Source organism: Atractosteus spatula, assembly GCF_055471065.1.
Source record: "Atractosteus spatula isolate fAtrSpa1 chromosome 10 unlocalized genomic scaffold, fAtrSpa1.hap1 SUPER_10_unloc_6, whole genome shotgun sequence".
NCBI lineage: Eukaryota > Metazoa > Chordata > Actinopteri > Semionotiformes > Lepisosteidae > Atractosteus > Atractosteus spatula.
Genome location: NW_028296626.1, coordinates 1,109,657 through 1,134,416, shown reverse-complemented (window position 1 = coordinate 1,134,416; position 24,760 = coordinate 1,109,657). Strand labels below are relative to the sequence as shown.

General features: G+C 44.1%; 1 non-coding gene across 1 annotated transcript; it reads left to right on the top strand.

The window, feature by feature from the left end:
- Window positions 1-24,347: 24,347 nt before the first annotated feature.
- Window positions 24,348-24,419, top strand: trnaw-cca (transfer RNA tryptophan (anticodon CCA)). Its single transcript has one exon. It is a non-coding gene; the product is annotated as a tRNA-Trp (tRNA).
- Window positions 24,420-24,760: the final 341 nt, after the last annotated feature.

Below are 24,760 nucleotides of genomic sequence, written 5' to 3'. Positions count from 1 at the left end.
ATATACAATCATTCACACCTGAAAAATATGTAGTTCAAATTATACATTATATACAATATTGTAATCAACAAAGGCTAATTATAAAAAGACACAACTAGTAAACTTTAGCTACAAATTCTTGTAACATGGCAATATATATAGTAAAGACAAACACAAACTAATTACCTGAACATGCTAATATTTAACTCAAAAACACATTTCAATTCAAATGTAAATTTTGAAGCTTATAAGTTCTATATTTCCAAGAAAATATTATTACAATGTGAACTTAAGACCAACTTTTGCTGTTCACCATTTGCAAAGACCTCTAGAATTGTCCTAACAGTTAAAACCAGCAACTTATCATTTCCAGTGTCCAGACTTCCAGGCCCCCTGCCTTGCGTACACAATCTTCAAACAAAGCATTGTGTGCTCCTTTATTTCTTTTTCTGTTGTTGTTGGGTGGGACTTCAGCATTGCAGCTAGGAGAAAATTTTATATTAGTACTCAAATAAATGATTATCTCTTCTATAAATATCTATAAACTAAATTTTGTGGATATTTTAACTTGATCAAAGTACAAATGTAATGTAAAAACATCTTAAAAATCAATAAGCAATACCTTGACAACACTGTGAACACATTCCCTCTGACATCACTGCCACCTACTCTCCAAAGTTGGTTTATTTGGAAATAATATTATATTTGAAATAATATTAGAAGCTTTTTTACTACTGGATCTTCATTAATCAACTAATCAGACATACACATTACCCATGACCACTCAATGGAACGAACACATTTTCACGTATTAACTGCACTTTTCTACAGTATTTGCTCAGTCTTAGAATACAAAGTGACCATATTTCAAAGTTAAATTGTAGTAACGTTTTAGAACATAGAACATTATGTAAAACACTTTATTTTGGCATTAAAAGATAAGTAATATTATACATTATAAACTAAAAATAAGAAAGTATGCCAGATATGGATCCTATTAATCAGATGTAGGCTGTCAAATTTTGACCCATCTGTAACCTAGAATACTAGTGAATATTTTCTACACCACAGAGAGAATATACAGTAATATCATACCAGCAGCAAAGACTCGCTTGTGTGTACAGAACTCATCCATTGTGCTCAGCCTCTTGATGTGGAACTGGGAGTCCAACAGTTCTGTACACCTTCCCACACGCCTCAGTTCATCTCTGATCTCTATCAGGAGACCCAATACCCACTTCTGAAACTCTGAATTAATTCACATTTTGTATTAACATTTGAAAGGAATTGGATCAGGATTTTCTTACACTATTGTTATATTAGCATTACTGTAGTGTTGCTAATGTGCTACATGCAATTTATAATCTTACAAATTTTAAGTTCCCACATTTGTAGTTGATTTTACGTGATCTTCACCTTCAAACTATTTTAGGTGCCATTTATTGCTTATTAAAATACTATTTTTAATCAAAATAATATTAAGTAAGACCTGTAAGTAGTATAAAGCGACACCTTTCGTCAAACTTTTTGACAGGTACCATGCCCCCTTTTCAACCAATGGTGTGTTGCTATGGTCGGATGTCCCGCCCTCCACCGGAGCTAATGATTTATAAATAAGTGTATGAAAGCGCGTATTAGCGACGAGGGTTGGAAGGCGATCATGTCTGCCGCGGGGTTGAGCGCGCTCTATTATAACCCTAGGGAATCGGGGAGTTACGGCGACGTGGGAAGTCTGGCGAGAGCTACGAGTTCCCGGGGTGTGAGCGCCAGTCGCGGCCGGGTGTCAGACTGGTTGTCCGGCCAGCTGGCTTATACGCTGCACAAGCCGGCGCGCCTGAGCTTTAAGAGAAACAGGACGCTGGTACCCGAAATGGACTGGCAGTGGCAGGCCGACTTGGTGGACATGAGAGACTACAGTGAGTTCAACGATGGTTCCTGTTACATCTTATCACGTATGGACATGTTGTCTAAATATGCCTGGGCCATGCCACTGGAAAGTCTGGAGGGGGCGTGACAAGCGCTTTCCGAAATATACTTCAAGAGGGTCGTACTCCTAAAAAGCTACAAATGGACGAGGGAAAAGAATTTCTTAACGGGACCTTCCAAAATTTTCTCAAATGTGAGAATATTGAACATTTCGTTACGGCCAGTGATGTGAAGGTTAGTGTCATAGAGAGGTTTAACAGAACTATTAAAACTTGGATTTTTCCGCAGCACGTTTCATTTCATGCATGAGCTGATCGATGTTGCAGTAGTACCCTCCAGGTAAGGTACGTGTCCATATAGTCTCATTGCTGACGAACAGAAAATCTTCATCTTGATCAAACGTGTTTAGCGTATGCGGATAGTGCAGTTCGACCAGACCCACTTCCCAGTTCCCGTCCAGGTCAATCGCCTTTGCTAGATACTCTGTGAAGTACGTGCTGGTGTTCTTTGGAAACATTTTTGAGGAAGAATTACTGGCCAGCATAACATTGAAGCCATTGGGGTTCATTTTTCAGTACCTCTATATGTCTCTGACCTCGGAAGCCTTTACCCAACTATTGAATTTATCGCTCCAGCTGCGCCACTTTACCAAAAGCTGTTTGTTTTTACCACGCCCCCTGGCTGCTTAAATCTTTTGGATGCGATAGACGCTCTCAGCAGTGGTGTTTATCTTCTGTAGCTCTCCCGCGTAGAAGGAGCCCTTAATGTCATCGCCTGCGTAGTCCTGCAGTTTGTAATAGGGTTTCAGAGCCGGGGTCCGCTCTTTGACAATGAAAATTTCATCTGTGAAGGTCTGTTCATACCCCTTCTCAAACACTCCCTTCATTTTGGACACCCGCACATGATCACCCACATTAAATGAAAACTTTGACGGTTTTCGCTTAAAGTGTTTGCCATACACAGTTCTCCACATCTCAAGGGAGTTGTCAGTCGTAACAGAAGCCGGGGTTCGTTTAATAGTCGTGTGGTAACTATGATTATGAAAGTAAATAAGATCAGACAGATCGGCAATATATCGAAGTGTTTTTGTGTGTCAGGTACCTCCACATTTTTGTTTTAATAGTTCTGTTAAACCTCTCTATCACACTACTGCTCGGTGGGGGAAGGCGGGACATCCGCCCTATAACAACACACCATTGGTTGAAAAGGGGGCGGGACATGGGGTTTTAAAGTTTTGACAGACGCTGCACACCACAGTGGGGCAGACTTGAGTTTTTCAAGTAGCTCTCGGTTACCAGCGTTGGCTAGCAAGGTGCCTGGTACATTGATTGTGAACATATCCCAACCCCTGTGATCACATCCCAACCTTTTAGCTTCTTACCGGCCGCAACTGATTGCTGTTGTGTGAGAGCTCTGACAAGATCAATCATGTGAGAGCCCTCAACGGGTGCCCCCTTGTACACAAATTTTCCTTTTTAATTCCAGGCTATTAATGGTTTATTGCGTGCCATAGTCTTTAACAATATCTCGGCATTTCTCTGGAACTACTGAGACGCGCTGCCTAAAATATACTCAAAGTCAGTGTCGGTCGATGACGGCTGTTGTGGTAACACGTGTAATAGATCGGCGGGTGCATTTTCGGGTAGTACAACAGTTAAAGTCCCCTCTTCAGAAACCTCCTGGCGTACTAATGTCAAATACCGTTGGAACACCTGACTATACAATTTCACTTTTTCATATTCAGGCAGATGCGAGTTCTGAAAAATGTCTCTCATTTCGTCATCCAACCTGCAGGTTGTTATTTTTCTCACATCGCTTTCGTTGCCGGACCAGTCTCGGAGTCGATCGAGCTGTTTCTGAGGTACAAGGTACATTTTTTTTCCAGTGTAGTCCATTATCGGTGTTGTAGAAGCTCCGTAATCAATGGTACTGCAATACTCAACAGTGTCCCGATAAAACTGCCGGACTGGTTCACCAAGAGTCTCTTTCTTTTAAGAGAAAGACCCTTTTGACTAAAAGTCTTTAAAAGCTTATGCGTTCTCTTCAGGGTCCCAAACTGCTTAGCAGGCTTAGCTATTGCCTGTACAAAATCATCTGAAGCCCCACAGAGAATAGCTTTCCGGTGACTGGGGCTGGCTTTTACCAGAAAATGTAAGTGTCAGGTTTCTCCGAACGCCTGAAGACATGACGACGGCCCGAACGTGTTTTTTCTACTGAGTCTATGGTTGCGAGATCACCGACTTTTAGATTCTTTAAATACATAAGCCGCGGGTTCATCTGGGGAGAAAAGACCTGTTCACAAGCGATAGTCATCTGGGGTGTCGGCATTTAAATCCACCAACAAGTAACCGAAAGGTTTTTTAGTAGCGTCATCGAACGCTTCCAAAAAAATTTGGCTTTACCGGGGTACATCTGCCGGGACAGGGTTGTAATCTGTAGTTTATCTCTAGGGTTTTTAAACAGCACCATGTACTTTTTATTTAACGCTATGGTTCTACTTTTCCGGCCTTGACAAAATACATTTTGGACGATATACATGATGCTGAGGTTTCGGTGGTGTACGTATTTGGTAAAAGCTTTTTCTATCTCATTATTTTCACACGCAGACTCCATCAAATCATCAACTATAATCAAATTTACTCTATCCGGTGGCAGTAGCTGGTCGTCGGAAAACAACGTCGGTAGCCCTTCTATAAACTGAATGTATGGAAATTTCACAAGCAACTCAGCGTATAGAGGTTGCCAGCAGCTGTTACACCAGACTATGTTTTCGGGTTTACGAGTCATAATGGTATCACCGTTCTCCAAGAGTTATTTTATAAAATAACTTTTACCGCAATTCGAGGGTCTGGACAAAATGCATGAAAAAGTGTGTTTTAACCCGACATCCATCGTGTTAATATCCGTAGGGCAACGATGTCAAATTTTCTTGCAGCACCCGCTTATCGTACACCACCTTCTGTGTTTTCTTTAAGGTCCGGGTCTCACTGCGCCAATCCTTTTTAACACGTACGATCATCTGCTGTTGAATAGAAATGTGTTTAAATTCCCGGCACTCTGCATAAAGGTTAACGCCATAGTCAAAAACCAAGTCCAGCAGACTCTCAAAGTTAACTTTTTCACAATTGTTTACATTGAGTGTAATGCCTTTCACATTTAAACAGGCTTTCCCACCAGACAGCTTGTACCTGTACGACTTGGGTCCTGTTGACACAAACTCGGTGATGTGTTGTCCAGCATCGATTTCGCTGGTCAGCTCACCCAAATAGTCACCCTGCCCCAGATTCCACTCACCCTCCCGGCTCACAAAGATAACGGAATCTGTGTCGTGGTACAGACAGCGGCCTTGCAAAGCATTTAGCAGGTTGTATAACTCCAAGCGAGCATAGGCTGATGTAAAGCTAGCGATGAAAATGTTAGTGTTTGAATGGCCCGTATACTGGTGTTTAGTGTGTTTCCACGTAACACAGGCTGTCTTCATCGATAAACTTGCAGGCTGACACCTCATGATATGCTGTAACTAAGTACCTGAACAATTCATCGGGGTTTCTCACAATGGTGGTCTGTGGTAAATTGTCTCTTTGCCCATACTTGCCCCACAAACTGTTCAAGGCAATTTTTGAAAGCTGTCTTTTGGCCGGATTCTTTTTAATGTTGACGGGGTCCAGCCGGACACCCTCTTTTTCATAATATTCGCTGATATATCTTTGTTGTTTCGTGACATCTGTACACCACTCTGGAAACCCCGAAGCTTCCTGTTTCCCTTTCAGATGCAGTTTGATGTAGTCGGAAAAAAGATCGTGTGAGGCCTTTTCGAAATGCCAAATTTAGTAAATTTTACACACTCTATACCCCAGATCTAAGGCCATCTGTAATTCAGGGGTGCACCAGACACCAGTCAAGGTGCGATCTTCATCACTGTGCTCGCAGGGAGTGGTCTGTTTTGTTTCAGCACACGTACGACACAGTGTGAAAAACAGTCAATTTTGGTTGGAAGAACTGGAAAGTACAAACGTCTGGGTGGGTAAACTTTCACCTTCCCTAAACCGAAATACTGTTTTAAATCTCCAAAGTTGTTATAAATTATTCGGGGGTGCCCCAGTGGGTATTTTTTAGTTTTGTTCACAAACGGATACAGACTGGTGAAATCATAGTAATGATTTTTTTCACCGGGCTGCGCTGTGTAATGCACACAAATAGCATTTGTTCTCCCCCCAAAAAGCGAATCGCGCGGTTGCAGAGGCTCTGGTAACTGCGCTGCTGTTAGAAATTTACCCAAGTCTCCATTTTCAACAAGCATGTCTCTGAACTCGTGTCCCACAAAACGCACGTTAAAACCTCTCATTTTGAGAAAATTAATTTTCACCATCGTCTTTCTGTACAACCAACCAAAAGTAGTGTTTGTCAGCGGATTAAAATAGTTTTCACAATTACAAACGCTACAACCGTGAAAAAAGCAACCGTTGAACTCAAAGGCTGTCTGCACTCCGTCAATTACAGCATAACCATCCAGAAAATATGGACCAACCTTGAACTCACCGGCCATGGTTAACGCGTGTTGTATTTTAACGGGCTCTGTGTGTTCGATCTACATAAGCCACTGAATACTGGGTGTAGAAAATCGTTTTTGCTGGCGGTGGTAATTGTCATGGGGTAGCATCGCAATCGTCTCTTCCTGTAAAAACATGAGTTTGAACATGGCCATGCAGACACTAGCGATGGTCACAAACTGAAAGGGGTCGATTCACACAACGCAGGCGGCCCCTGTCTAAGTCAAGCGTGTCTGTCTGGTCATATTCATGACCTTGTCCCGAAACCTGACACAACCTTCTCTTAGAATTGCCACATCCAACTGGCAGTAACGTTTCAACTCTCTCTGTAAGTTAAACACACTTCCCTTGCATTCTTCATACCAAACCAAAAACTCGGCTTTCTTGCTTGGCAGCATGTAGTTAACGCCGTAAAGTTCTGGCGGTGGCATCGGGCCCACATAATTTTGGTTTTCTGAAGTGTTCATCAAGTGTGGAAAATGACCCTTACCCCTGAGGAACCCCATGGCTGCCGGCAGTTTACTTAATTTCATAGGTAGAAAGTTTAGAGAATCGATAAATCTGATGTTCAGAGCTTTTATGGTCATACACATTATCTTACCACCCTGATTAATTAGTTCAACGTCCATCTTTTCAGCTAACAACTGTCTGATTACTAGGTAATTGTCATATCCCTTGCCATTGTGCGATATGAACGTATGGTTTTTGAAACGTCTATCGATAAATTTACACACAAAATCCTTCAGACAAGTTTCACCATAAAATTCCCAGCTTCGTTTATTGTTAATATGAAGGGCGTGGACGTAATTTGATATGTGTGTCCCCATTTCTTGCATGCATTCAAAGTCGAAAAAAATGTACTTGTTTGAAATTTTGGGGTTGTCCAAAGGCGGTATGTAGCACAAATGTGTGTCAGGGGTGTCAATCACGTTGTTACAACGCGAGCACAGTTTCTCTTTACATTTGTGACATGCGAGGTTATAAACCCCACATTTCTCACATTTACTAACACCTGTTGCCGCATTCTGAAAGTGTCTCGCCAAACACTGAGAGCTACGACAAAAGACCTTACAGGCCGGGCAATTCAGAAATTCTGCATCAATTTCGCAACACTGGGGATCTAAACATGTTTTACAAGCTTTAGCACAGGCGTGTGCGTTCTTGAGGCTATACGCCGCATTAGTGCAAAAATACGCCGCCCCAACAAAAGCTTTAATATTTAAAACCCCGTAAAAATGCTCTTCATGCAGTAGAACAAAAAAGTATTTTAGAATTTGGTGGTGTGGGCCCCGCTGTAAAATATTTCCAATCACCCTGGACGATGTACAAAATTTTAATGACCACCTTTAAATGTTTTTCAAAAGCTGTAATGTCTGACAAACTAATTTTCCGATTCTCTGGAAAACCCAACTCTTTGTGCATTCGTTTAGCGCCCTGTAACATTTCCCCATTGGTACAACCTTCATTCAACAAACCGTACACACTCCTGGCGAAAAACAGATTACCGCCCGTGTAATGTAAGTCGATAAGGTGCGCTTTTTTCTGAGCAATTACCCGGCTGTACAGAATGGATTTAAATCTTCGGCGGGCACCCCCCTGCATATTCCTAACTATCGTCATCACTAATCGGAGGCTGTCATCGGTGAGAACCTCTGTGTGGCTCTGTAAGAAGTCTGAGATGTGGCTTAAAAAATCGGCAGCATTTAATTCTCCGGGGTGCCTCCTGCGTGAGAACAAGGGTTTGTTAAAACCACCCGCAGTCAAACGCAACTGTACAAAATCATTCGCCCCGATGTTTGGAGAAAGTTCATCCAATATTCTCTGGACTGCACCATGCACAGCGGGGCTATTCTGTCGAGATTAACATAACAAAATTCTTCACGGTGCTCTGTTGCTCTAAAATTATTATAAGACCTGTTATAACTACGTATACGCTCCAGGAAAACTAAGGGGCCTCTATTCGCCCCTGCACCGCCACCAACCTGATTCAGATCGTTCAGTACAACCGGTTCTCGGTTTTCAAAGTTACCGCCATCCTGTTCTGCTACAGCACCCTCGGGCATTAAGTTATTTTCTACCACTGCATTTTCATTGTGTGGTTCGGGCGGCCCTTGGGAAATCTGATGCCTCTTTCTGAATCTTTGAAGACGCAACAAACATGGTTTTGCCAGTTTAATTCTTTTATTTATGTACAAACGCTTGATGTTGGCAAGCAGTCGGTCTTTTAAACACTTTTTAGACCGCATGTTTAGTCATTTATCCCGGTGGCTCTTCACCAATGCTCCCTGAAATAGCATTATCAGGTAACGAAATCCAGAGGTTAGATCGACATCCTCTTTAGAAAAAACGTCTAAGAGGCTAGCGGCGTAAACCTGGATCGTTTATGGAAACACTGAATGTACGGTGTATTTAGATTCTCTAAATACCGCTTTTTATCCACCTCATTAGTGCCCACCTTTGATTCTAACTCTGCAATATACCGCACTGAGTATCCCACATCACCAAGCACCAAGTCTTTAGGCACATTATTATTGCTCCAATGGCTTGACACGTTTGGTTTTGGTCAGTGTCTTAACAGCCGTCTTCGATGCAGTCACCACCTTAGGGTCCGACGTTTCCGCCACATTTGTTTCGCCACTCGTCGATACAGCTGCTGTGTGAATAAATAAAAGACTTTTTAATACCACGCCAATGCTCCACATCTCAAAATCAGAAAACTACACTGTGATAAAAATAAAATACTTTTCAACACACCAATCAATGCAATCTAAATGGTCAAAATCAGAAAACTATGATAACTATGATAAAAACGCCACACATGTGGCGCATCCTTACACAAAGGGCTGCGGGTGAATGGAACAAGTTACCCGGACATGTTGTTACACCGGTTTCCTTTTACGGCTGTGGTGGCGCTACTGGGTCAAGCGGCGTGGTTAACGGCCTATAGACCCTCGCACAGACCAGTCGCTTTTAACTTTAAAAGCTAAGCAGTTTTAAAATAAGGTTTTTTAACACTCCCAAACAGAAAACTACGCAAAGGAGGATCTTTCAGCGAATTAACATCCTAACAAAAGAAGTAACGTTTACCGTAAGTGGATCATAACACATCTTGACCACGCTTAAATTATATTAACCTTTGCTTGTTGATTTCAGACGTTTTGAGCTCGTTGACCCAGTTAACGTGTTGGCTCGTCGCAGTTTATTTTTTGAAGGTTCGGGGTCTGCACGGAGTGGGAAAATACCATTAGTGAAAGAACTCAACACCGCAAATTACCAAAAAATAGAAAAACGGTGGGGATTTTTATTATAGACACGTTTAAATGGCCATGCTAAAATAATGTTTTATATAATACCGACCTCTTCTCTCAGGCGATCTGATAATATGCCCCGCACCCTCTGGTATGACGTGAACATCTGCATGTGTCTCCACAAGGTTTTGCGGTGGTATCGTAAACCCCAAACGAGGTTTTTTAAATGTGTAGCGACTTGTCCCTTCGCCCGCGTCTGCGGAATAGACACATACGAGTTTTGGTGTGGAGTATATACCCCTGTGTCTTTAAGACTCACATGGTTGTAAAGCGTTATTCAAAACATTGTCGTAATTACTCACCAGTGTTGTGCTGCGCCGTAACTGGTCTTTTTACAGCTGTGGTTTTCGGGGCTAATGGAAATGAATGGATACACACAGTCACGACCACATTACGGAACAACTCCCTGGTAATTCCATTATAATAAATCAATATTGCCGAGTATACAAATATTATACAACGTTTTGTAACTATAGCTAACATGAGACATGCACCGTGACGTTGTAATTGTCTCACAATAAGCCAGATATACATACCGCTGATATTCGTGGAGTCCTCGTCTTCGTCTATCAAGTCGAACAGTGTTAAGTCTGTAAATAGACTATCTTCAGACTGTTGTAATTGATCGGCGTGATCCATTCTGACGAGTTAGGCGATGACGTGAGACTGTAAGAATTGGAATCCAGCCAAAACTTCGCCTGTTAAACCGCTGGTACTTATACTCAAACCGATAAACATTCTCTTCTAAGAAACACACATGGCCCCCCATAAAACCATTAATCTTAGGTATCGTTGGGGGTGCACGTACTGGTCTGTAGAAATTATTTTAAGAAACATTTTAGAAAACGTTTTAGACCGTTACAATGTTAAAATCTATATTATTTTAAGGCATAAAACGGTGTCTAAATTTCATAGCTGTTAAAACGTGGCGAAAATGTGCCGCGGTGTCTTTGTTTGATTCACCAACAGACCGCTAAGAATATTATCAAGCAAAATGTTTTTTATTAACGCTATAAGAAAATGTATCTGTTCTTTATAGGGACGTGTTCACAAACCAAGCTTGACGTTTTGAGGTTTTATTTTTTCGCGATGCGATGTTAAGAACATTTTTGCGTGAAATACATGTGGTGCTTGTAAATTAGAAAACTTAACATGAATATAAAATGTTTGTAAACATTCACGCTGAGGTCAATTTTAGACCCCCCACTCCACTCTGCATTCCAGAGCTTTTAAGTACCGTGACCCCTCCACCAGCTCACGTCTCCAAAATATCTCTAATACGTGATTTTAAAACTTTAAGATCAACCCGTTAAAGTATAAAGAACAACACCCCATCATTTGTTGCCTGTTAATACCTTAAAGACTTTTACGCTTGCGGTGTGTGGAAATTTATTTCAAACTTTCGAAAAAAGCTGTTGCGAATGTGTTATCAAAAATAAGCTGTGTCTTATTACATTATTTTAAAAACTTTAAAATAATGTAATCATGTGTTTAAAATTTATTTTCTGGGCAAATACATCATGTGTGTTTGCGTTGTGTGTTAATACTTTTAAAGTTTAAAACTTATAAACTGATAAGTGAATACTTTTCGCTCTCGATAAAACAATGGCGGGGGGGGGTCGTTCTAAAGCAACACAGCCAATTGAAAAATGTCTTGTGTTATGTAGGCGTGGTTACACTATTGGCGCATATTCTTAAACACTCCAGCCTGACAGGGTCGCAGCGCATCCCTGGAGCTGTCAGACACCGCCCCTTGTTGGGAGCTGCGAAGATGGCTTCTTTGTGTGGAGAAACATCGGGGTCCGCTGCTCTGCAAAGTGAAGAGGTAGGCGGCTAAAATATTTTTTCTGATCGTGGAATTCTTGTATCGGCGCTTAGCGTATGTCATTTTAATACTTGGTCTTCTTTTTAGCAAAACCCGACCCCGCCCTCTGCGACGTGTGACAGCGGCGGGCGTGTGAGTTCAGATGGGGTACCAGATATTGAAGAACTGCCGGGTGTTAGCGATGATACCTCGCTACAAATGTTAATATTAACGAAAAACCTTAGCTCAAAAGTGCGTTAAATGCTCGATATTTTAGGTACAAAGCATGTCTATTTTGTTAAGCCTTCATTTTCTTTTTCCTTTAATAGAATGAAGAGGATGTGGACGGGTCAATCTTCAGACTACCGGCACAACTGAATGTTTCATGTCTATGCTTGAGTGTTCGGCCAAATATTAATAAAGATGATGCCCAACCAGGTTTAGTTAACGATGTCCCTAATGAGCCCAATGTTATGGCCCAGATTGTGAAAGCAGTAGTTTATTGCATCTTCAAACACTGTTTAAAGGGGATCCTGGTTGATGACTACCCGGCCTGTTTGATTGACCATCCCGGGCAGCGGGGTCACACATGCCTGTCTGTCGGCTACACAGATGGGTTTGAAGATGTGACGTTTGCCGCTTTACAAATTTATAAGTCTCTCAGTTTAGCCCGAATATTATCGGCTGTTCTGTACACCGCCAGGTGTCTGGGTTCGTACAACATTACAAATGACACTGAGCGGGGCATAAAACAGTTGCTGAAAAACATAATTGAGGATCGCTCCCCATACGAGCATGTATACACCATACTTGAACAGCTGGATGAAAAATTAGTAGACGTGACTTTTGATGCGTTGCAAAAGAAACACCATTCTTATTTTTACAGACGCAAAAAAAAAGATCTATGTAAAATGTGAATACAGCTTTCACTCTGTTTTACAGACCCGGGTGTGCCATCGTCCGAAGAATGAAGAATTTCAAATGTATACGTCTGAATTCTTCCTAAGAGTGCTTTACATACTTCTCTACAAAGCTTGATATGCAAAACAAAGAGTCGAATGCTAATGTCCTTAAATTTGTTAAAGAGATAGATGTGTATGTCAAGAACTTGAGTGAAATTATTGCAGATCTGATGTTTTCAGATCAGAAACGGAAGCCTGGGGGGTTCTACAGTGTGTATTCCAAAATACAGCCTGTTTTGCACAGAACCTGTGGTAACACCATCCCGCTGATTACGCAGGCAAATTTTTTTGCACTGCTAGATCGGATCGCCCAGTGTGGTTCGCATGGCTTTAGACATGGGGAGCGGAAGGGGGTTATGAATGCTTTTACAGATGCCTCAAAGTTTCTCAGCAATGTTGGGGTGATGGTTACGTGTACCGAACTAATTTTCCGCACCAACATTTAATTGTTGAATGCAAACAGGAGCCGGTAACGCGTGTGTGCTGCGTTGTTTCAGTGTTTGAAACACCCACTGTTGAAATAAAGCGGTTCACATTTCACATACTTGCAAACTGGAGTCTGTAACTTCTGTAAAAAGTGATGCTGCACTGTTTCTGTGTTTGAAAACCCACTGTTGAAATAAAGCGGTTCACATTTCACATACTTGCAAACTGGAGTCTGTAACTTGTGTAAAAAGTGATGCTGCACTGTTTTCTGTGTTTGAAAACCCACTGTTGAAATAAAGCGGTTCACATTTCACATGGTGTTTGTCCTGCGAGTTCTTTCCGTGAGACTTTACGCAGTCAGTGTGTGTGTGTGCTTAAAACCCTGCTGCTTTTGAGACACGGCTTGTGCAGCGTATAAGCAGCCTGGCCAGACAACCACTCGGCCACCCGGCCCAGCTGGCGCCGCTCACACCCCAGGATCTCGCGGCCCGCACCAGACTCCCCGCGCCGCCATAACTACCCGATTTCCTAGGGTTATAATAGAGCGCACTCAACCCCGCTGCAGACATGGTCCCCTTCCAATACACACTTTCACACACCTAAAGCGAGGGATGCGCCGCCTTGGGGCTTTGGGACCCTGAGGCTCCGGACCGACCGACCGACCGGCCGGGGGGGGGAAGGCGGGAGTTCCGATCCTTAACGACACACCATTGGCTCCTGAGGGGGCGGGACAGCCAACCACCGCTGACTCCCATTGGCTGGAAAAAGGGGCGTGGTACCTGTCAAAAGTTTGACGAAAGGTGTCGCTTTATACTACTCACAGGGTTGCCCATAAGAGTGAAAAATAGACATCAATTATTCAAACAATTACAACACTCTTCCTCTTACAGTGGTCTCATGTTATTTTTCTTGCAATAAGAACAGTGGGATTGTTCGACTGTATTGTTCCCCAACTGGTTGAATAATAATAATAACAATAATAGTGGTGGTAGCTGATCGTTCTTGTCCGTGGCCGAGAGACCTACGCAAGTATGTTGAATTATTCTCCTCAAGGTATTGCTTTAGCAATTCAAAGAGTGCAGGTTTTAACCCATTCAGTGCTTATTTCAACTAACGCCACGTTCCTTCAAATAATTCACAATGTAGAGGTATCATTAGTAATAAGAAAATAGGTGCACCTCGGAGATCCATCTCACAAAAGCAAAGACTTCTTAAAGTGCACTTATGAGCTTTAGAACCCGAAAGAGTTATCTCTCCTAGTTATTAAATGTGCAGATAATGAAATCTGTAATTTACGTTTCCAGCACAGTTCTCTCAAAGTTTCTGCAACCTTCCAGTAAGCGCGGTACTTATACAGCAGTACACGGCGGAGTAATGCCGAGCTTGTGAGTTCAAGCCTCACATGGAGCAGTTTTGCCTGTGTTTTCAGCTGCAGAAACTTAACATCCATTGCCCTAAGATTGTCAAAAAGCAATTCCTTCTCTTTCATTTGAAGTCAGATGAAGAGGAGTCCCAACAAAAGCAGCTAGCAGCAGTGGGATTTGAACCCACGCCTCCAAACAGACTTACACCTTGACCCAGTGCCTTAGACCACTCAGCCATGCTACCTGCCGTACTAGGCCTCTTTGCCTCATTACTTGCTCGGAGAAAGCCGGGTGGCTTTTTCTCTTGTCACCCGACTTAGTGGCGTTATGACCGTGGAAATGACTACACCTGCTTTTTTCTGAGATGCTTCCCCTCTCATGGCGAGATCTCGACTTCTTTAACACCTCTGGATAAAGATCTTCTGTGGAGCAGGCTTCAGACCTCTGCCTACAGCACCCTCGATGTCATTTGATTTTTACAGCAGCCACATCCGGAAAGATGTGTTTTTTACTTTTTATTTGAACAACAAAAATACATACAATACAAACAAGAGCACATATAATCTATCAATAACATCAGCAGGGGCACATGCTAAAATACAATTACACTTCATGAAAAACGATTACACAAGGTAAATAAAGATTAGGTCCGCACAGCTTGTTCTTACATTTCGAAAGAGTCCGTAAATACCCCTTTACGTCTATTTTGAACTGTTCAAACGTAGGACTCTTCCCAGACCATTTCACTTTATACCACTGTAGTGTTTCATAGCCGTTCAGGGACGCCAAATATGTAATCATAGTGGCTCTCTGAAGGCACCAGTTCTGTAGGGTTTGGGCATTTACTGAGACAATTATTAATTGTAGCAGTAAATCACAAAGTTGATTCTTTTGATGGCTTTAGAATCCAACCATGCGACATAACTCAAACAACGCACACACGCAGGTACTAATACACGAGGATACATTTATTAATACATAGAATATGCCTTAAACCTAACAGATCTTATCGAGAGGGTTATCAGAATACAAAAGATATATATTCATTCAGTTACGAAGTGTTACACATCAAGAGGACATACGTTCAGTATATCATTCATTAAGACCGTTTCGTAAAGTGAACTTGGTTACAACTTCTACATTAGATACTCAAAACAAGTACATAACTCTTAGGAATTAAATTGATATCAACTGGTTGGGATAACAATTGAATTCTCGAGCTGTAATGCATTGAAGTTGAATACTCATCCAATTTCTGGGGATTCAGATCTCCTGCAGGCACAAACAATCAGCTGCAGGCTTGTTGCTGTCCAATCCGCGCTCTCTGGCTCCGTGCCAGGCTGTGCTGTGCGGCTTGCGACGGTGCGCTGCTGATGCTCACTGACCGGCTAGTTAGTGTTGGCTTTAACTAGCAAAGTTTGTGCACAGGAGAAAAGATGACTGTGGATCCCAGCAAGTCAGGAAGAGGACCGGTTCGTTCCTGATGAAGAGCTAGTTCTGAATAGTGATTCAGCTGTCCACAGTTCTGACCTGTCCACGAGGCCTGCTGCTGGTTACTCTCTGGCAACCTCCACTCTAGACTCTTAGAACAAAGGAAAGTTCTGGCACTCGGACACACTGGCCGTTCCGTGGTTGTCCGGGCTGAGTCTCGGAATGGTCAGGAGGCGCGCTGCGAGAATGTCCTGCCCTTGGGAGCCTTCTGCTCCTGGGCCGTCCTGCCCTGGAATTCTCCTTTGAATTCCCTTTAGAACAGTCCACAGAATCCTCTCCAGAATCTTACTGAATCTGAATCTCAATCTTGTTGAATCTGAATCTTGTTGAATCTCAATCTCCAGGCCTGTGTTGCCTGTTTTTACCTGGAGGAACTTCAGCTTGTTGATTGGCTGAAAGTTCCATGGGCATCAGAGTCCCACGTGGGTTACTCAGCCCTACCAGTCCCTGATTGGTTGATCAAGGTGAGATATGAGTCACTTAGTCCTGACACTTAGTAATGCAGTCCAGATGTCCAACTGGCACTCCCTAGACAGATAGGCGCCAATGGATGACCATTGATCATGATAGCCAGGCTTAGCTAAGTGCACCCCCCTTTGGGAGCTGTCCTAGGAAACCTTAAATCACCCTAATGGTCTCTCTGTGGCTGCACCACAGAGATGAACAGAGAAATGGGGCCTCATTTGGGAAGCTCAGAAACACTTAATTCTGCCTTATTATTAAGCCTCGCCGCTACATATCCCCCCTTTTTGAAGGTCACGAGGTCCTGAGGCGTTGTTGCCTTCAAAACAAAAACAGAGTTAAGTGATGTCCCTTGCCATTAGAACATTAATCTTAAATGTCCACATTACTCCTCGAGAATTCATACCAGAACCAGCATTGGATACAAACAGGATGAATAACATCTGGAGCATGTATAAACACGGTAGGAGACATTATCTAAGTCTAGGAATTACACATCAGGAAGTTCACTGTCAATATCTGATACCTCTGTGGTAGATATTTGGGGAGAAGTCACTTCCTTTCTTTTGACATGCTACCTTTGACTCATTCATGCTACCCGGAGTACATCTTGATGTGAGAGTACATCATTCAGAGTACACTGTCAGTCATGATCCAGCTACCTGGCAGCAGTGTTACAATAACACCAGTTCCTGTTCCCAGCCCCCCGATAAACCACAACACCTGTGTTGGGTATCTGCTAGGGTGGTTTGGAGGTTTGTTCCATTAAAGCAAACTAACTACCTGTACCTCTTCAGGGCTTACTGTTTCTTGGATTTCTATCCAATTCCTTAGTGTGGCACCTGAAGGCATCCATGACCTCAAGTTTGGTCTTATGTTGTCTGGTTCTAGACCGTACAGTGTTAAGTTACCATGCTGTACTATGGCCTCCTCAGGAACTTAAAGGAACTGTTTTATTAGGTAGCTGCATCATGCCTGTCACAAGTCACAGTGTCAGTTAAACGTGGTGTGCTGACCAGCCATTTACTTCCCACCTGCTCTTCATGGGGTTCATTAACCTTCCTCTGCTCGTTAGTAGCTTTACACCCTTCATTGGTGAATCGTTTAGACACAGCCAATGGATAGCTTTGGTAGCCATACCCATCTCAAGATTTGGAACCGAATTCAATCTTGGTTTGCCTTCTGGGTGAGCTATGAACGATGGGGTTAATGTCACACACTCCTCTACTGAGAAGAGTGGAATCAAGTGGGTTGGGAATTGTGCCGTGGTTAGACTGGCTACAGTGGCACTAAGCTCCCTTAACAGGTCTTGTGTCAACATTCTGGCCTGTTGCACACAAGCATAAACCCACTGTATAACACCAACAATCATGTCCACTGGTTGGGGAATAAGGTTTAACCCTGTTGCATAGGAAATTGCCTGTAGGGTTTTCCCTAAGCTTTCCAACTTTTGCTGCTGTCGATACAGTCTGTCACTACCCTCTGGTATCTCTGACACCTGCCTTCTTGGGGCAGTCAGGGTGAGAGTGCCAGTAGCACACAAACCTACCAGAAAAAGCAAACGTGCAACAGTGGCGGCAGCGATCAGTCCTCCCAAAAGTCTTTTCGGGTGGCTGATCCCAGTCATCTCCTTCTGAGTGACTGTCGCCTTTCTAAGCTGGCGCAGCGTGTACATGGTGTCTTTCTCAGTATGCCATGTGGCATCTTGGGCACCAACATCCTGGAAATCTGAGGAGATCTGACGCAGCTGCTGATGCTGCTCCTCCTTTTCCAGGGCATCTGCTTTTTCGATTTGTTCATGCCTGTGCTCTAGGAACCCTGCAGGGGGCGGTGCAGCGGTGGACCATGCCTGACCCTCGGCTGAGTGGTCATCTGGAGCACCTGAGTGATCTGGGATTGTTATCCCATTCTCACTGTTCAGGTCCACCCTGCACACTTCCTGATTGAGGAATCCCTCTATCGGCATGTTTACAATCGTTCGCTGGGCGTGGGTGTAGGACACCTGCTCGCTCCCCCCTTCCCTCGCTAGGGGTTCAGGGAGCTGCCCCAGCACTGGGATAGCTAGTTCACTGTCTTCGAACTCGCTATCACCCACCAGGCCCATGTCAGTGCAGGCGGGGATTCTGACACCCCTCTTTGCGATGTCCTGCACTGGCAGGCGGGTGACTTGACCATCCAGCTCCAGTCTGGCTGAACCACTGTTGGTCAGACTCAGACTGACAGACTGAGCTGGTGGCTGTAAGAAAACCGGCTCGGCTTTCATTCCCTGTCCCTTCTGGGGGACTGGGTGTGTTGGCAACCCTGCCGTTGAGGCAGGAACAATCAGGTCAGTCTCACTCACTACCTGGTAGTTGTGAGAAATAATGTTACCTGACTGCAGGTTCCCTGGGTCACAGCAGAGGGAATCGGCATCTGGGATCAGGTGTGTCCACAGCGCAGTAGTCTCAGCGTCCAGCTGGACCTCCTGTCTAACCTGTGAATGTTGCACCAGGGGCACCTGGCGGTGGCCCTGTGACAGCTGCTCAAGCAGATCCTCACTAATAGAGGACCTCTCAGGGCTAAGGGCGAGGGCTACATCACCAACCTGCTCTCCTGCCATCTGGATCCCTTCCACCACTGCAGGGTGGTGGTCCTGACCCCTCTTGGGTGCCAGGGTGCACAGGGAAAGCTCCTTTTCATCGCCAGGTGGGGAGATCTGCTCCTCTTTAGGGATGTAAAAGGGGTGTGCTTTACCTGGTGGATCAGGCGGCTGCTTGGAGCACCGCTCCTGTGGCAGGGAGGCTGTTGTGACCTCAGCCGGGACACGACTTCCCTGTATATCCGGGGAACAAGAAAATATTTTTATTTCTTGTCCAGAGGGAACAGAGGGAATCTCCACATAGGCTTCTGTGTTCGGTGGGCACTGTGTGAGCACAGTCTGCCTCTTGGCCCCCCTTTCCTTCTGTACAGAAGGCTTAGGAGCCTTGACCTGTTTCCACACTTTGCCTTTCTGGTGATCCACCAAAGGTTCCTCTCTGAGTCGCATGCCCTTTTCTTTTTCAACCCGTTTGAGCTTGCCGTGTGACATCAAACACCTTTCAACCTCAGTGTCAATCAGTGTCTCACTGTGTAAGACATCTCCCATGGCAGCCTTGAGGTAAAAGCTTCTTGCTTTTCCTCTGTGTTTTACTGCTTGCTCTGTGACTTCAGGGGTGGAGTCAGCACTCGCTTGGGAGTGGCCGACCTCATCCAGGCAGGAACCCTTCCGCTCAATCAGATAGACTGAGGGAGGGAGAGGGGGCGGGTCTCCGCCTCCTCCAGTGGAGAGTATCAGCTCATTCACGCTTCCGGCAGCCTTGGGGAGCGGTTGTCCCTGTCCTAATAAAGCTTGTTCAAGCCTGGCCAGGCGGGCGGCTACTGAATCCTTTTGTTCAGCCTTTTCTAGCCCTTTCCCTCCCCCGGTGTTCTCATGGCACTTAGGACGCTGGGTGCGGTCCTGTGTGAGTGCTTTGGAACGGGGCTTAGCCAGCTCAGGAGCCTGTGCTCCTTCGAGCAGGGGGGAATTAACCCTGCTGGCTCTGACGGCGAACACAGTCGCTTTAGCAGCTTTTTGCTCAGAGCGACTTTGGACATCATACTCCCAGGCTTTCTGCGCGAATCTCTTAATATCAGTCATTTTCATGGTCTGTGCATCTGTATGCATTAAGATCATCTTTCTGACTGACGGGTGGAGATTCGCAATGAATAAACCCTTGAAATGTGTGTTCTCTTCGCAACCCTCATAATTTCGCCCTGCAAAATAAGTTCGTCTAAGTCTCTCGTAATATTCGCGAGGGGACTCTGCTCTCTCGTGCTTAATGTTAAGAGCGGCGGCTATCGCAGCAGTCGGGTCAATAAACGCACTGTATTCTTCGATAAGTGCATGACATAGCTGCTCAAAATCATTACAGACTTCTTTCATCTGCCTAGCCATCCACTCATGTACAGCTCTGCTGGTAGTTTTCCTGACCAGAAACACTTTCTCCTGTTCTGTGGCGTTTGGCAGGTACTGCAGGGTATACCTGAGGTCCTGAATATAACTCTCGATATTATTCTCTGACACTGCGGGGTCAAATCTCTCTATGTCCTTCGCTAGCTCTCTCAGAGAATGGAGATTTATCCTTCTAGCTTCTCCGCTGACGGAGATATGGAAGAGATCGTGGTCAGACTTGTCGCTGCTAGAGAGAGTGCTTAATAGCGACTCGAATTCAGACCTTTTAGCAACCATCGTTAAACTTAAAGAGTATTACTTTTAAGTACGAAATCACAGTTTTACCACAGAAAACCACAAGATCAAGTATGCAATCAACCCGGTAGATTGCAAAAGATCACAAAACAATCAAGCACTGCTTAAAGAGCAAGGGGAACTTTTTTTCTTTCGGCTTTCAGCACACTGTATTGTCGTGTATGAAACCCGCGGCGTTTTATATGAATTATTCCGCTTGGTTGATTCATTTCAGTCTTGCCACGTCCACCCAGGGACGCCATAAATGTAGTGTTTCATAGCCGTTCAGGGACGCCAAATATGTAATCATAGTGGCTCTCTGAAGGCACCAGTTCTGTAGGGTTTGGGCATTTACTGAGACAATTATTAATTGTAGCAGTAAATCACAAAGTTGATTCTTTTGATGGCTTTAGAATCCAACCATGCGACATAACTCAAACAACGCACACACGCAGGTACTAATACACGAGGATACATTTATTAATACATAGAATATGCCTTAAACCTAACAGATCTTATCGAGAGGGTTATCAGAATACAAAAGATATATATTCATTCAGTTACGAAGTGTTACACATCAAGAGGACATACGTTCAGTATATCATTCATTAAGACCGTTTCGTAAAGTGAACTTGGTTACAACTTCTACATTAGATACTCAAAACAAGTACATAACTCTTAGGAATTAAATTGATATCAACTGGTTGGGATAACAATTGAATTCTCGAGCTGTAATGCATTGAAGTTGAATACTCATCCAATTTCTGGGGATTCAGATCTCCTGCAGGCACAAACAATCAGCTGCAGGCTTGTTGCTGTCCAATCCGCGCTCTCTGGCTCCGTGCCAGGCTGTGCTGTGCGGCTTGCGACGGTGCGCTGCTGATGCTCACTGACCGGCTAGTTAGTGTTGGCTTTAACTAGCAAAGTTTGTGCACAGGAGAAAAGATGACTGTGGATCCCAGCAAGTCAGGAAGAGGACCGGTTCGTTCCTGATGAAGAGCTAGTTCTGAATAGTGATTCAGCTGTCCACAGTTCTGACCTGTCCACGAGGCCTGCTGCTGGTTACTCTCTGGCAACCTCCACTCTAGACTCTTAGAACAAAGGAAAGTTCTGGCACTCGGACACACTGGCCGTTCCGTGGTTGTCCGGGCTGAGTCTCGGAATGGTCAGGAGGCGCGCTGCGAGAATGTCCTGCCCTTGGGAGCCTTCTGCTCCTGGGCCGTCCTGCCCTGGAATTCTCCTTTGAATTCCCTTTAGAACAGTCCACAGAATCCTCTCCAGAATCTTACTGAATCTGAATCTCAATCTTGTTGAATCTGAATCTTGTTGAATCTCAATCTCCAGGCCTGTGTTGCCTGTTTTTACCTGGAGGAACTTCAGCTTGTTGATTGGCTGAAAGTTCCATGGGCATCAGAGTCCCACGTGGGTTACTCAGCCCTACCAGTCCCTGATTGGTTGATCAAGGTGAGATATGAGTCACTTAGTCCTGACACTTAGTAATGCAGTCCAGATGTCCAACTGGCACTCCCTAGACAGATAGGCGCCAATGGATGACCATTGATCATGATAGCCAGGCTTAGCTAAGTGCACCCCCCTTTGGGAGCTGTCCTAGGAAACCTTAAATCACCCTAATGGTCTCTCTGTGGCTGCACCACAGAGATGAACAGAGAAATGGGGCCTCATTTGGGAAGCTCAGAAACACTTAATTCTGCCTTATTATTAAGCCTCGCCGCTACACCACATTCCTAAACGAGGATGCATCTCCTGTTTTAGAACTATTTTGGGCGGTATGGCTTATACAACACACCTACAGTATTCTAATGGTGGACTGCAGATCTGTGGTATAGTTCAGCCGAATTCGAGGGATCCAGCAATCGTACTGGATTTGACTAGGATTCTGAAATGTCTCTTGCAAAGGTATTCGGGTTTGCTTGAACCTTTAATAAAATACTGATCTGAAACTACCCAGCTTACAATCACCGAGGTTCTTGTGGCAAAGCACAGTCATACCTGACCTGTCTGGAATGACCACTGAGAGTCTTTATCCAGAAGTGACGGCACCACTCCCAGTAGAATGAGCGAGAAATACAGCATGACATGGGGAGTCATGGGTCTCCCACAGTTCATTTTTCCTAATGTTACTGATTTTTTCACTAACATTTTGAGCTTTTCACAATCAGACCTTTTTTCACATTTAATAAAATATTTTAACCAGCGAACCGGTTTTATCGGTTTGTGAGGTTTGTGAATGCGTGCAGTAAGTCCTTATTGAACTAGGACAAAATATTCCTGATGGAGCGCTGTGCGCAAACATTGAATAAACTCGACCCTTGCAGATGACTCGGCATGAAGAAGCAGAAGATTAATGTTTCACAGACAAGCAGCACGCCAGTACAACCAATATAAAATTTAATTGACGGCTCACAAACATTAGCACTGACTCAAAGGTGATCTCGACGGACGTTGTTCCCTGCATAACGCTGAAAGAGCTAAAGAACATTTCTGTTGAGAAGACAAAAACACGCTTCTTTGTGCTTGATGATACGATGACAAAATTTGTCTTTAAACACCTTGCTCAGCCTCTCACGAGACTGTCAAAAATTGCTCCCACTGATTGTATTTCAAATCGCGTGTATTTCAAGTCGGAGGCGCAATAACTGCACCTCTGCTAAACCTCATAGGCGACGATACTGCCACTGTGCAAAGCTGACGGTTGCCAGGCAACCATGGGGCTCCTACGGAAATTGCGATTAATCATCTCATGATATGCCATTGCTGTAACGCTTCACGTTTGTCTTCCCCTTATAGCTTTAGGTTTACATAGGTTTAACTATTACATAGTTCACATCCTTTGGATACATAGGGCATTCTGAGAAATCACTGCTCATTTTCAGCAGTAGATGACAGAGCCTTGATGACGATGACAGAGCAAAGATATAAGATAACAGAGCAATGTTCTCGGATTTTGCACAAACAAATCCTAACTTCCTGAAAGTATTACAGCACATTTCCGTCTGACTTTCCGTAGCTTCAGGATGACTGACACGACTGGACAAACACAATCTGTGGCATTTAGCATGAATAGTCTAGCAGGCATTGTGTTGTCTCACTGCAATACAATACCACTGCGGTTCGTGACTCTCTAGGAAACAGTCCACCTGGCCCTGAAACCCATTCGAACGTCTAGCGACAGTATTGAACAATATCATGATTCCTTCGCAATATGTGGAATCAGCACAAATGCTGGAGAAAGCTTCCGATATCAGTGGCATTATCGTATGATGTTCTGAGGGGCTCTGTGGTGTGCGCGTTGATGGTGTAGTGTCGGGCATAGCTGTCTTCCAAGCAGTTGACCCGGGGTCAGTTCAAGCCCAATGCATCAACAGCCTTTTTCAAATGTTGTTAAAACTGTTAGGAAGCTAGTCACCTATACATTTTTGAAAGCACAGCCAGTCTGAATTTGGGAGAATCATACAGGTGATTCTGAGTGATGTCTGCATCCACGCAATTTGATAAATGCTAAATGGAGAGGGGATTCTGTGTTAATTGTGCTCCTCCTGGGAGAGGTCAAGATGAGAAGTTCACGAGGCTGGTGGTAAATATCCTGTCCAGCAATATCGGGGCTGTAGGGGGTCAGATCTATAGATGTAGTAAGCACATTAGTGGAGACGGTGTGTCTGCTCCCTGTGTGAGAGCCGAGCAGGAAGAATAATCTGTGGTCTGGGAAGAAGAGACCCTCGTTGCGGTGTTCCTCACAGGAGAGAATGAAAAAAAAAATTTTCAGGGACGCTGATTTTTCTCTTTGGGGGAATTAAAAGCACGTGTAGCGAGTGATCTCGTGGCGCAACGGTAGCGCGTCTGACTCCAGATCAGAAGGTTGCGTGTTCAAATCACGTCGAGGTCAGCTGATGGGTTTGCAGGTGTTGCTGGTGCCAAACCCGGGAATTACACCACGCTGTTCAGTTTTATCTGTACACCACATAGGTAATCTGAACGAAATAACAGAACAGTACAGAACACGCAGTCAGGAGCTTATGCAGCGTTTCATCTTGAACACGACAAGAGAAAAGGCACACTGCACGTCCGCGAAACATCACGTCTGACTTCAGAGAAAGTGACATCAGAGAATGGAAGTTTCAGACCGCTTTTTTGTTACAGGTTCAAGCAAACCTGAAAGTTAGGGAGTGTTTGGTCACTTTTGTATGAAAAAGTGTTTGAAGCCTGTAATTATAATTTGCCCTTTTT